Raw genomic sequence first — 13,550 nt, 5'->3', positions numbered from 1 at the left:
CAAGTTTCAAGCTGGAGATAATTCTGCACAGAAGGGGCGAGAATATTCAAAGCTTAAGGGGGGAGCCTGGTGTAGCGGATCGAAGAAATCGATTTTTTTTTTTGCATAAATCAATAGTTGAACATCGCGATAATATGCTCCCAAAGCAGCAAAACGAAATTCGAAAAATTAAAGCGGATATAGCCGATTTTGCTATGGAGCGCCAGGCTACCACAAAACTTGAAATGTGTTTTTCTCGAAACGACAGTTTTATACTTTGCGGGCAATGTAACTAAAAAAATATTCAACCAATCGACTTGGCCTTGTGCACGGATATTTGTGAACATTTTCTTCATAGTACTAAGTTATTGGTATAATGATATTGTTTAAATAAATAACTTTTTTTTAGACATTTGAGGCAAAATTTCGTTGGAAACAGTGAACTTTTTATTCAAGAGGCCGCCATTTGTTCATTTTGCATCTTTTAAGTTTCAAATTTCTTCATTCTGTGCGTACACTCATAAACTAAAAGAAAATTGTTCGATTTTTGGTTTCAGATGAAACCAAAAGACGCTACGTTGCTCGCAGTGCAATAATTGCGTCGCCAACGGACTGGGCATAACTTTGTTATTTGCCGCTCTTTTTTAATAATTTTTTTTTTGTTATATACCTTAACCTGTTAATACAATATCCCGAAAGTTTCAGAAAGATCTATCAAATACTTTCTTTAAAAAAAATTCCCGAAAAATGCCTCGATTTTCATTTAGTTACACCAGGCTCCCCCCTTAAGGGGAGGTTCTGGTCTAAATGTCGATTTTTTTTTATTTCATTTTTCGAATGTTCAACCTTTTAGGAAAACGTGTTTAAAAGGATTTGTTGAAATTCGTAAAATTCACGAAGTTATAGGCATTTGAGTAGCGGCAAATGCATGGGTCACGACCGGTCACTCGGCGCTCACGTAAAACTTCAAACGCGTTTTTCTCGAGACAGTGTTCTCAAAACGGTGGGACCTGTATCTTCAAAAGTTATTATCCGATACGACTGAAACTTTTTTTATTTTGAAGAATATACTTCTGGCTAGGGGGGGGGGGAACTAAAAAAAATTACAAAAAGTTGAAAATTTATAATTTTTAAAGGCGTTGAAAGGACGAAAAATACAGGGAAAAGTGATTTCAAACGTGAAGTGTCGTTATTTTCTAAAAAAAATGTAATTTTTGTAATTTTTTTTTTAGTCCCCCCCCTAAAAAAAAAGAATAATCTTCAAAATAAAGAAGGTTTCAGTCGAATCGGATAATAACTTTTAGAGATACAGGTCCCACCGATTTGGATCAATTTTTTGACGCCTTGACTTTAACGACTCCCCAGGGCTGTTTGCACTGATTAATTATAAAAGAAAAAATATATTTCTATAACATAAGACATCCTTAATACAATGCAACAAGTCCCATTAAATTATATATAGTAGTTTTCCTTTAATTAATTCCTAAATATCACCTATTTTTTGGGGCTCTAGACCAGAACCTCCCCTTAAGGTTCCTGAAAATACGAGCTCAGCCTATACCCAAACCGCACCTGGGGAGTAGGTACAGTGCCGATATTAGATATTCTCTGAAATGCTTCGAAAGCTCACACTGTACACTTTCGCGGCGCTGCAACGCTTCTTCCTTGTTCCAGTCTTGCGTCACTGGGAGTGCTTCTTTTATCTCTGCCGCGGAAAAGACCCCAATATTCGAAATTCAATTTTCAACTAAAAATACGAACCTTCTTCCAACCCCGCTCGATCCTCAGCGGTTGGTATCGTTCTGGGAGGTAGCTGCCACGCAGGGGAACATAATTTTTGGCGCGGCCCACCTTTCCGTGGTCGCGAGACGCCATGTAAATTAAGCTTCCTTGCTCGCGCTACCGAATGTATTGCCAGGGCCCGGGCTAATTGAATGGTCGTTGCTGCATCTGATTATGGAGGCACGTAGCGGCTGGTGTACACTCCGTGTACAACCGACGACGTACGTACACGTCAGCGGGGCCGACGTGTATGCACGTCGCTCCGACGTTGGATGGCCCGCAGGCAAGATCCGTTTAACCGTTCATTGTCCCACGGCCGCGCACGGAAACGAACGTCCTCTCCTGATCGGAATGTAACGCGAATTTCTTGCTGCGATCGATGGGCCATCGAAGAATATCGCTCGGCATGTTGGCGCGTCGTATACTTCCTGTGTTTCATCGCTGCGTCGCGTCTGCTGGAAATCGTGTTGAGTCGAAGACAGCGGCGGTTTTAAGGGGTTATACCTAGTCAGGCGGCCGAAAAGAGGCGAATATTTGTGAATTTTTTTTGAAGAAGTGCATGCATATTTTTTTACAAAACTTTTTGCGTTTAAAAGAGCAACATTTAAAGAACACTTGGTAATTTTTTTGTGGAAAAATATTTACGTTTATGATAAAGTAACAAGCGACATCCAAGAAGCATTTTTAGAAAATTGGTTTTGCGGTGAGCACTGCCATTCGGAACCAGATTATCTACAATCAAAAAGTAAAAAAGATTTCGTTAGTATATTAATTTATTCTCAGGTTGACGGAGAGAATTTTCCGAAATATTAATTTAAAATAAAATGGCGGCTATTTAAAGTTGAAATCATGATTTTTTTCGTGCAAAAATCACGCGAAATTTTTATTTTTTTATTTTCTTATTTTTTTAACAGTACTTTTCGTCAACGCCAGGACCACCCGATTATTTTTCAACACTCTCTCTATATCTGCTATGTTTTCTTTTTCACTGTCACACAAAAATTCAGGGCAATAGTTCAAGATACAATAAAACAGCCTGCCAAACCTCAAATTAATTTGTCGAGCCGTTTTTGTATAAAAAAATCACAAAGAATTACTTATTTTTCAGCCCAATAAGGCGCAATCCCCCCCTTAACTTCAGCTTTCCACTTTTCAAAATTTGACATCAGCTCGAGCACTAAAAACTACGTAATTCCCTCATATTCACCAAAGCGTTACATTACGACCACGCCACCATAAAAATCGCAATATCAAATTTCTGCATCAGCATCGTATTTCACTCTAATTTAAATGCACCATACGAGCACAGCATCCGACACAAGTAAACCTCCGGCGGGCGAGAGTTTATTGTTAAAAAAGGCATCATTACAGATGCTATCGAAGCATTCGCAACGTGAGATCGCTCGTCGCGATATTAATTTCCGAGCGTGAACATTATTGTCGAAATATTTAGCCGGGAATAGTGGCAGGGGGGCGGAAATATTTGTGCCCGTATAACGGGGGCCGGCGTTATTATCGATATATTTATCATCGAATCGAGGGACGACGAGCGTTATCGCGGAAATCGTTTGTCAGGCATCACGGCTGCTGAACATTACCGTTAAACAAAGCGCCGCGGATCATTAACGGAAAAAAACATTTACTGCTGTCGGACTCGCTGAAATATTCATTATCGACTGCATTACGGGACATTACGACGCGGAAGCGCCCGCTAAATAATTCATTATCTTATAATATTCATGCCACCGAATAATATCACGTTTGCCGCGCTGTTTATCGCGCGGCATTTATTCAAAAGCAGCTTCGCTACTCGGCTTCGCCCGGAATTTAGTTTTTTTATTAAAAAAAAAAATTTTTTTAGTTTTTTTTGTGAAAATTGTCACATTCATCTGGATTAGTCAGGCGTAATAAGCTGAGGCACATTTCGTGATCCCAGAGTTTATCGTTCGAAAGTTTTTAGGGGAGAGACAAACACACAAATATGTAGAAGCTTTCTGCTTTATATATTAAAAGATTCATATCGATCGCGCGTCTACCCAAGAATATTCGCGCTCCCCGCCGTTTCACAAGTTCCTTAGGCTCCAGAGCTTCTAAGGGCATATGTACTGGGTGCTACAGAAGGGTCGATTGAAACTTTGATTCCGGGCGTGAAGGGGAGGAAAATAGTTAATGCAGAAGTGTATTTTGAGGTTCGACGGAGGTTAAATAAAGGAATTAAAGAAACGAGTGTATAATGAGTGATTTAAATTTGATGGGTGCTTTTTAGCGCTGTTTATTGTATCGGCCTGTAGTTTGGGAAGTTAAGGTGGCAGAATATTTTGAAATGAAATGATATGGGAATGGATAGGTTCCTGTACTGCTAAGAAGAATTCTGATAATTTCAGAAATGAGATATTCAGGAACACAGAGTGGAAGATTGTTAAGGTAGATCAAAATTGAAGACTTCGCAGCGACAAGGGAACAGTTGGAGTACTTAAATTTAAAAAATACACTAATTTTAAAATTTGAAAAAATTCACTAATTTAAAAAATCCACTAATTTTAAAATTTTAAAAAATCCACTAATTTAAAAAATCCACTAATTTTAAAATTTCAAAAAATCCACTAATTTAAAATATCCATTAATTTTAAAATTTCAAAAAATCCACTAATTTAAAAAATTCATTAATTTTAAAATTTCAAAAAATCCACTAATTTTAAAATTTCAAAAAATCCACTAATTTAAAAAATCCACTAATTTTAAAATTTCAAAAAATTCCACTAATTTAAAATATCCACTAATTTAAAATATCCATTAATTTTAAAATTTCAAAAAATCCACTAATTTAAAAAATTCATTAATTTTAAAATTTCAAAAAATCCACTAATTTTAAAATTTCAAAAAAATCCACTAATTTAAAAAATCCACTAATTTTAAAATTTTGAAACTTCAAAAAATCCACTAAGTTTATAATTTTGAAACTTCAAAAAATCCACTAAGTTTAAAATTTTAGAACTTCATAAATTCCACTAACTTAAAACTTAATTTTTTTTTTAAATTCTACAAATTACATATTCTATTATTCCGTACAAATTCTTCTATTCACACCTCAAAGAATGCAACTTCTCCCTTCATCCCTTCTCCCACGTTTAATCCATAAACCTCGCACCAGTTACGAGACCACCCCTTTTGGGACACCCCGTACATCGCGATGAAGGGAGGTCGATGGCGTATCAATCCCATTACGCAGCCACGATGAATATTTCCGTGATTTTTGTGAGACAGAGTCGAAGGTGGGGCTCGAAGTCGACGGGGGATAGGAATCGTCGGGGTGGCTGGCGTCTCGTTGCGTTCCCGTTTCATTCGAGGGGTCGATGCACTGTTCCAACACGTCGTGTATCCGCACCGAATAACCGTGGATGATATTTACCCGGATCCGATGAGATCGTCTACGGGAATATAATTCTCGTTAAAGATTCACCAGGCCTCGTCGAAATCGCTGCGTTTAATCCGTCCTCAGACGTCTTCGGAGCGATGCAACCTCCGTATCGATCTATCGAGCGCTGGTATATTCTTGTACCACTGATGGACCGATATCGAATTAATGTTTGCAAGAGCAGCACTGCAGGCTTCTGCTGGTAAGCGCCAGGATCGTGCTGTAACAGGCAAGTAACGAAAGGATTGCAATTTTCTTTAACAGGGTGCTTATGGGACTAATTGTGAGAGTTGGAATGTTGTGGGTATACTTAAAGCTTCCGTGTATTAGGGAGTTCATTAAGAACTGCTCTAGAACTTAGTTTGGACTTGTAGTAATTTCTGGAAGGGTTGCAACTGTTGTAGGCGTACCAAGCAATAGTGACAGTCGTGAGTGGGGTTGAGTGGAAGAGGTGTGAGAGAAGGGAGGCTCTAGGAGGTTCTTGATTGCTAGAAAGGTTGTAGTAATACCCTGATATTGGATCACCAGTTAAGCCTCGATTCTAGGCACCACTATCCCCCACAGAATTATTACTTCTCATTTAATAAATATACTTAATGTAAACCTCACCATTGCTGCATACATTTATACAGGGTGGGGCAGGGAATTGTGCCTAACTTCTAGGAGGCAGTGAGAAGGGATGGAAGGTGTTGACAGGGTGAGGATCTGCTGAAATGACGCAGTAATTCGGGAAGTTTCCGTTAACGCTACAGTCAGTCGCAAAAATGACGTGTCGGGCGAACAGCGCGCTTTTGCTGTCGAAAGCTTCTTTCCCCAAAACAGGTCTATTGTCGCGGTGCAGCGTGCGATGCTTACTCGCTATCACACTCCACCTAGAAACGCTGTTCCTGACCGGAAATTGATTATGTTCTGGTTAGAGAACTTTCGTAGATGTGGGAGTGTTTTAAAAAAGAGGGTTGGAGCACAGAGGACCAGTCGAACACCGGGAAACATCGAGCGTGTAAGAAGGTCGATTTTGCGGTCTCCTAAGCGTTCAGCTCGTAAGCATGCGTCCGCTCTCGGCCTTTCTAGCCGTACTGGGTGTTGTTCACAAATTCGTGAAATAAACTTCCAATGTTAATGTACTGATAGCGAAAGATAAATTTCTTCTACCCTTTTGCGTTTTTTTTAAACTCATTTTCAAAGTTATTTTCGAACCAAGGAGAAATCTGGGCTAGAAGCACATCAAGATCCATCAAATTCGAATTAAGTTCAACCTGTGCTCTTTTATACCACCGATAAAAGTGCCAGTACAAGTCAAGCTTGAAAAGATTGCTTCTCACTCTACCAATCAGAATCAAAGACTCAGCTACTAAAACACTAAAATAGCCAAGCCCTTCCACTTAATTAAACACCACCCAACAAAAATGGCAACTTGACTCCTTCACTGGCGAAGTGGAAACTTTGTTTTCTAGTTGCTTTAATTTCTAGTTGCACAGTGATATTAAAAGGACCTGTAATGTAATTCTACTTTGCTTTAATAAATAATTACTGCCTAAATGCAAGTGGTAAGAATAAAATCTTACTTCTAAAGAATACAAAACCACAACCAATTTTCTGTCTTGGCGTGAGAAAATGTCGTTCAGAAGATTCCACCCCCGGCCAGCTAAGGGTCGAAGGTGCCAAGGTCACCCAAACCCGGGTGCCCTTAATTCACACCGCAGGGACAGTGGCGGGAAATAAAGAAGCGAGCGGTAGGAGAGGAAATTCAATTTCCCCCATCGATTATCCTCGTTAATTCCTCCGCCGGGCCGCCAGGCGATTTCTCTTCCCGAGAGCGTCGCCGTCGCGCCCTTGGAGGGTCAGAAAAAGGTATGTTCCGTTGAATCAACGTCGGGCCCACCGGCGATTTGTCACCTGGACAGTCCACCTCTTCTTTATAAGGTACTCGGTTTACGCATTAATCCTGCCGGATGAAAAAAGCCCGCGCAAACAACGTTTCAGCGCTCGCGTCGACGCTTTATTTTGCCCCTCCACCGCCCCGCCATCCCCCCTCCTACGCACGCAGACAGATATAGGGAGGCGGCTTTCCTCCCTTTTCGTCGTTTTTCCAACACTTCCCGCGCGATACAGGGTGACCTGTTATTAGTGTGGCTGGGAAAGGAACGATTCTTGGCGAAAACGTAAGACTGAAGGGGCAGGGGATGAAGCTTCTGCGAGTGGATTTTAGTTTTTTGGAGAAGAAATGCAAAGTTTCATCGAATCTACTTTGAAAATGGAGTTGATCTCTTTATAGACCTTCTTTTGAGCTATTATCGGCGGATTTAAAACAGTTTTCTGTTTATGCGGAGATTCACTGATTCGTGAGTGTGAAAAATTGACGTTACCTATGTTTCACAAGAAAATTGATAAATATAAAATTTTAAGTCCTCTGTAAATTTTATAATCTGCATTTAATTTTAATATTTTCATTATTACTATTACCACTCCTTCTTTATATCCTTCGGCGAAACGTCCAGAATCGTTTTCTACTATTACATGTAAAACGTACCCACTCAGAAATCCCTCTAAATGTTTCTCAAATATTTCACCCACAACTCCCCTTTCCTTCTTCCTTCTTACTCCCCCAGATCCTTCCTTCAAACACAACTAACCAAGTCCTGAACCCCTTACACATGCCCCCGTTTCACCCCCTCGACTTAACAACCAAATTACACCCCCCTCCCCCTAGCAGCTCTGCCCGGAAAAACAGGGGCTCGTTTAGAAAAACTTCCCTCCGCGCTATCAGCTGTTATTTCCACGAGGTATCACCCCGTATAGCCGCCCGTTCTCCGCCTGCCCCCTGCGCGTTCTCACGCGCAGGAAATCGTTGCATACACAGCGGCGCAGTGGCTATGACACGCGAGCTCGTAATTAAGCGGAGCTTTAATTTATTACTTGTAACTGGCGATTATTAACAGTGGGAGAAAGGGAAAGCTCGCTGGTTTAAGCGATACGCTCGCGGAGACGTGTAATTAGTGATAATTAGAAGGCGGAGGGGTGGGGACGAAGAAGGATGGAATGGAAAGATGCGTCGGACGTGGCGGGGGCGTGTGGTTAATACTCTTGTCGGGCTGATGACGTTCTAACAGCCGATACGTTGCACCTATTTGCTTCTGCAATTTGACAAACCGTGGCTGCTATATAATCTTATTCCTCTGTTCTCTTCGAGCTTCTTCGTGCTCGGAGCACCGGTATGAAGCGTCACAGATCGATTATAACTTTAACAGGATATGTAAGTCGTATGAGCTTCCTCGATTAATAGATTAATACAGCTTCCAGTCTACTATGTAAGTTGCTTTACTTTCTATATTAAGAGGTTATACCTAGTCTGGAGGCCGATATGAAGCTAATCTTTGAGAATTTTTTTTAAAAAAGTAAAAGCATGTATTGGTACAGAACTTTTTGTATTTTAAAGAGTAACATTTGAAGAACATTCAGTAATATTTTCGTGTAAAAATATTCATTTATAGGAAAGTTATAACCGATGTCCGGTATGCACTTTATGGAAAGTAATATTGCGGTGAGCACTGCCATTCGCAATCGGGTTATCTAAAATCAAAAAACCAAAAAGATGTCGTTAGTATATTAGTTATCCTCTGATTAATCGATGGAATCTTCGAAATATTAAGTTAAAGCAAAATGGCGGCTGTTTAAATTTAAAAAATTCCGATTTTTGCAAAAAAACCGACCGGTTTTCGTTCATAAAATCGAAAGTATATATTGAAAAAAAAATCCTTCGATCAACCACTAAATTTTTATATCTAAAATAAGCTGACAAAATTTCAGAAAGATTGGTGCAGTAGTTTTTTAGATATCTTGCTCACCGTTTTTAAAAAGGCTTATTGGATGTCGTTGTATTTTTATTATAAACGTAAATATTTTTCTACAAACAAAAATACCAAATGTTCTTTAAACGTTGTTCTTTTAAGTGCAAAAAGTTCTGTAAAAATATATGCTTCCGCTTTTTAAAAAAAAAATCACAAACATTCGCCAATTTTCGGCCTCCTGACTAGGTATAACGTCTTAAGGGGGGACCCCACCCAGAAGCCACTAAAAAGTTGGGGATTTTTTTGTTCATATAAATAAAAATATTGGGCTTGGGTTTTTTACATAGTGTTAAAGGGAATGACTGGATCATCTGAGAAGGAAATACAACAAAGATATATAAAGAGGAATATATTCTCTACAACCTGGCGTAGGATTTTCTCAAAATTCGAATTATTTTGGAAATTATAGCAGTTTGAAGAATTGACTTTAATTTTTCACATAAAAATTTGCACTGAAATGCTTGTAAAAAATCGAATAATTGAAATATCAAATAAAATCCTACGTTAGGTTGTAGACTATTCGATTTCTTACAAGCATTTCAGTGCGAATTTTTATGTAAAAAATTAAAGTCAATTCTTCAAACTGCTACAATTTCCAAAATAATTCGAATTTTGAGAAAATCCTACGCCAGGTTATAGAGAATATATTCCTCTTTATATATCTTTGTTGTATTTCCTTCTCAGATGATCCAGTCATTCCCGGGAGTGTGGGTCATTTTTTTTGCAGTGCTCCGGGAAGCCATTTTGTTCGCCACCATTTTGCACAATTTTCCATAAAAAAAAAATTTTACTATCAAAATAAAGATTGCTTTAATACTATGTAAAAAAAACCCAAGCCGAATATTTTTATTTATGCGAACAAAAAAATCCCAAACTTTTCAGTGGCTTCTGGGTGGGGTCCCCCCTTAAGGGTGAAGTCAGTGCACCTCTTCCTTTCGACAGGTTATCGATAAATCCTAACTAATATACAAAAGGTTTCAGATTACCATTCTCGAGGAATTGGAACCATCACCCCATTTTGTAAATTTGGACACTGAACTCGCAATTGTACACAGGTACAGACAACACAGCAGAAGATTGAAAAGTGTTACCTCCAACCTTTCACTTCCCAAGCACGTTAAATCATCCCACTTCAGCTTGCAAGCCAACAACGAACTATGCAAAAGATCCTCGCCTCCAACGCAACGCTCCGATGCCCACCTGTAGTTGGTATTCGCGCATTCGTAGATTAGCATTCCCTCGGTGTTGGAGCGCTCAGCCCGGTGTCAAAATATTTCTCTAAGAGCAGAGTGTTACCCGGAGCCGCATATTTCATTCGAGTTTCACGCTCGGCCAGCGCGCGCGCAACAGCAGCCCGCGGCGGCTATTTTGCGCGTGGCCGCGCAATCGGGGGTTTTTATTTTGCAAAGGAACAATGCCGTCGCGGAAAGGACCGCTCGTTACTGGCTGGGAATAAAATAGAAAATCGCGTGCAGCTTTCGAGGGGAGACCCTCCGCGGGATTACGCCCGCCGTGCTCCTCGACGCGGGCCACTCCCCGGCGGGAGTCTTCTTTCCCTCGCAGCGTTGATAGAGCGGTTAATGCCGACGTGTACGTCTCGCGAGATAAAGTATTATTAGTCCGACCAGCCCGACAGTTGATTTAACTTGCTCATTTGGACGAAGACCGCGTAGAGGAGCATTATTCCCAGCAATTCAGGCCACGCGCGGTTTAGAAAAGCAACGTGGCCGCCGCGCGCTGGCAGATTATAAATTCTGCTGGCCACTTTCAGCGTGGATGCGGGTCTGCTTGGAAAAATTATTTGTTGGGGCCTGATTTGGGATGACGTCTTCGATGGACGTTTTGGGATTCAGTCTGGGGCGGTTCGTTTGGGTGGTTTGAATATTCATTTTAAATTAGGGGTGTGGTACGAAATGATGTTTAAATGTGCGAGGTGCAGAGGACACCCTGTATACATTCTTATTATAATTTTCTTAATACTACTGTTCCACAATTAAAGTAGTACTGAATGATTTTATGAGCAATAGTCAGTGAGAATTGAGAAATATTTTTGAATTTATTTTAACGCGATTACAGAATACAGTTGATGGAAGGAAATAAAAAATGAGGGTGCTGTGAACACACCGCGTGCTTAATTTAAGGAAGCAGATGCGTGGAAGATAGTTGTTACCTTATCTGCTAAGCGACAGACGTTGTTCAATGTATTAATTATTTAATGGATTTAGTAATTGACGAAGGAAGTATTTGTAATTTTAGATGAAAGGTCTGCGTGTGTAAATGCTGCAATATATATCGCAAGTTTTATTTGCAGCGGTGCCGGGTACGTTTACCTTTTGAAATTCAATAATTTATATAGGAAGGTGCAACGAATGGTCTGATATTTTCATTGCAGTTGAATCGATCGTCTTATTTTTACCCAGCTGGCACAGTTTCTAATAAAAACTTCCTGTCGGGATGTTCGCGTGTCAATTATCACCGTCACAGACTTCGAGACCCTTCGAATCGCTTCGACTATAGTTTGGATCTTAAAACTCTTCGAGCTTCAGAAATCTTCGAAGTTTGGACACCCTTTGAAAGTTATGAGCTGACAATTTTTGTTTTACGGGGCTAGGAATGCAAGGGTGCAAATGTTCGTGTCAAATCACTTTTCGAAATCTTCAAGACCTAAATGAAGAAATTTTTAAGTGGTTAAAAATTTGCAAAAAATTCTAACATGTTCACTATGACTAGAGCAACCCCATGGAACACCTATTCACGCGTGTTTTTATTTTAAAAATCTTCAAGACCTAAATGAAGAAATTTCCTTATGTCTATGAATATCCTAAGTGGTTAAAAATTTATAAAAGATTCTAACTTGTTCAGTATGACTAGAGCAACCCCATGGAACACCTATTCACGCGTGTTTTTATTTTAAAAATCTTCAAGACCTAAATGAAGAAATTTCCTTATGTCTAGGAATATCCTAAGTGGTTAAAAATTTACAAAAGATTCTAACTTGTTCACTATGACTAGAACAACCCCATAGAACACCTATGCACTCGTGTTTTTATTTTCACCTACCATTAACTGCACCCTCAAAAGGCTGCTTACCCACGAAAAATCAGAAGCCCTCGAAATTTAAAATTTGTGAAATTCAAATATTATTTACAGCGATTCGTACGAATTCAGTAACAGAATAGATTAACAATTCTCAAAACATCAAATTACACTTCCACCTCCATTACAACCCCCTCACAATCGCACCCCCATAAAATTACCATCAACTACTGTTTATATTTCCACCGCGTATTACCCGGAACGTGTCACCCCCGAGCGTTTTGGAATCGTAATAGTAGTCACTTAATCTCGTCTTGCTTCCATGCGGCTAGGAACTTTATCATTTCCCGTCTCTGCTCGTTCGTTTCTTTTCCGCCCCCTCGCCCCTCGCCACTGCAATTATCGCGGCCGGCCACGCGGCTAAGTACAACCATAATCTTCTACTTTTTATCGCGGACGTTTCATTAAACACGGGCAAGACAGGGCGCGAAGTGGTTTCACCCCGCGTTCCTGCTCCCTGTTTCACTCGATACGCGTTCCAACGACTTTTATGCATATTTATACGCCCCCTCGCGAAGCAGGTTCTTTTTGAGAGTCAGAGGAGATCGTTCCTTTCACGGAACATTTCTTAATTCCCTGGTACCGCTTGTTTTCTATCATTAAACGAATGGTTCGTTCCTTTTTATGGAGTTTAGTTTCGTGCAATTTAGTTGATGCAGTTGCAGACTTTGTAGAGGGTTCGGGGCAGCTCCAAATATTATTCATTTAATTTAATTTGTATCAATATGTACTACAGAATATCGTTTACTTTTAATGCTGTCTATAACTCAGTTTCATCAAATTATTAATCTGCCTCCTTCTTGTAGCAAAGTTTCAGTTGTGTCTGGATGTTGAAAAGGGGTGTTCGTTCTTCGTGGGGGTGCAAGTAGGACGTGGTGACCCTGGGGTGAAGATGAAACATCGCGATTGAGGGGAATGTTATATAAGGATACGCGTTGCAGCGACTTTTATGCATATTTATGCACTTTCGTGTCGCACCCTCTTAATGCACCCTCTCTTTGAGGCTCAGAGGAAATTGGTCCTCTGACAAGAGATTTCTTAATTCGTTAAATGGATAGTTTAAAACTGATTCGTTGTTTTTTCTATGATACTTTTATGATACTCTTCCTCTTCTTTATGAAGATTCTTAGGGTTGCAACTGAGACGCCCACGTCTCAGGAATTGACCTGCGTGCAGGGGAATATTCTGTTAACTTCGTGCGACTTGATTCTCGATGCACTCACAAGGTGTCTCCCTTTTTTTTTAGAAGAAAAATCCTCGACGATGATGGTGTAAAATGTTGCCATTAGAAGATAAATGGAGTATTTCGGATAAATTCAACTTGTTGTTTTTGCTGGTTCGACGTTCTTGCACGTCGTACGATGTTCGACGTCAGCCTGAAGATCGAGTATACAAAGTTTCAGGTGGATGAGTGATGTGATCGATCAAGT

The sequence above is a fragment of the Andrena cerasifolii genome, chromosome 2 (assembly GCF_050908995.1).
Source record: "Andrena cerasifolii isolate SP2316 chromosome 2, iyAndCera1_principal, whole genome shotgun sequence".
In the NCBI taxonomy this organism is placed as follows: domain Eukaryota; kingdom Metazoa; phylum Arthropoda; class Insecta; order Hymenoptera; family Andrenidae; genus Andrena; species Andrena cerasifolii.
The sequence above is the reverse complement of the archived record's forward strand: the minus strand, read 5'-3'. Positions refer to the sequence as shown.